This window comes from Pteropus vampyrus, unplaced genomic scaffold (assembly GCF_000151845.1).
Source record: "Pteropus vampyrus isolate Shadow unplaced genomic scaffold, Pvam_2.0 Scaffold1000000608, whole genome shotgun sequence".
NCBI lineage: Eukaryota > Metazoa > Chordata > Mammalia > Chiroptera > Pteropodidae > Pteropus > Pteropus vampyrus.
This window is the reverse complement of record NW_011915010.1, coordinates 1-1015: the sequence shown is the minus strand read 5'-3', so window position 1 is coordinate 1015 and position 1015 is coordinate 1. Positions and strand designations below refer to the sequence as shown.

Sequence of the window (1015 nt, the reverse complement as noted above, 5' to 3'; positions counted from 1 at the left end):
CGAATGTGACAGAGGTTCTTTTACAAACGGGGTGTCTGGAAGATTTGTGTGGTTCTAAGAGATTCTCGTCTCTAAGGGCTTCTCTCAGAGCCACTGGAGTTGGGCCTGGATAACGAACGCTGTGTTGGTTTGTTTATTTATAAGGAATGTATAAGGCATTTTGGTAAATTGAATAGTAACTTCTTTTTCCAGAGGCGACTCAGACAGAGGTGCCCTCCTTTGCGCCGCTACCGTCCTCCTGTGAAGGGCAGAGAGAGGGAGAGGCTGGGGCCAAGGAACCAAAGAGAGCACTCACCCCAACCTCTAGGGATCACCAGTATCCCCTGGATTAACACTCCACACCACTCCAAGCCCTTCAGAGAACACCCAGCATGTCTGGAGAACCAGAGCTGACTCCTAGGGCTGGAGGAGACACCTGAGGGTTGGCAGGAGATGAGCCCCGAGTTTGAGTGAGGACCCTAGTCCCACAGGCTGCAGAGTGAGAACTTGGGCTGGTGGGGGGGGGGGGAGGGCGGGGGCTGGTCAGAGACATGTTTCTCACTAAGGGGAGCCATAGAAGGGTGAGTGCTACATGTCCTGATGCTGCCTTCAGAAGTCTGTCCCCAACACCCTCCTGTCCCAAGTCTGTGTCACCTATTTGTCCTGCTTCCCAGGAGTCCTGGGGTTCCCAGCACTATGCCCAGCCCTCCCCAGCAAACTCTGGAGTGAGCCAGTGGCCCTGTGGCCACGATACTCACTGTTTTGTGTAGCTGCTCTTGCAACTTCTTTACTGTGTCTTTCTCTTTTGCCAGCTGCTCCTGGGTCGTCTTCAAAAGCTCCTGTAATTTGGTGGCAGCACGTCCCAAGTCACTCGTTAACTTCTTTTCTTTTTCTAGTCTCTCCTGTGGGTCAGAAGGGTTGAAAGGGATCAGCTTTCATGTGTCACACATCAGAAAGGCTAACTGGTCATGCCCATGATGCCCAATGTCTCAAGGAACTGGAAGCCCTTCTGAAGGCGGGAGAATGCTGTCTCCTG

At 52.8% G+C, this 1015-nt stretch overlaps 1 long non-coding RNA gene across 1 annotated transcript; it reads right to left on the bottom strand.

Annotated features, from left to right (window-relative positions):
* Positions 1–112: 112 nt before the first annotated feature.
* Positions 113–950, bottom strand: LOC105311143. Its single transcript, XR_897628.2, has 2 exons — positions 738–950; positions 113–238 (listed from the first exon to the last, which is right to left on the bottom strand). It is a non-coding gene; the product is annotated as an uncharacterized LOC105311143 (long non-coding RNA).
* Positions 951–1015: the final 65 nt, after the last annotated feature.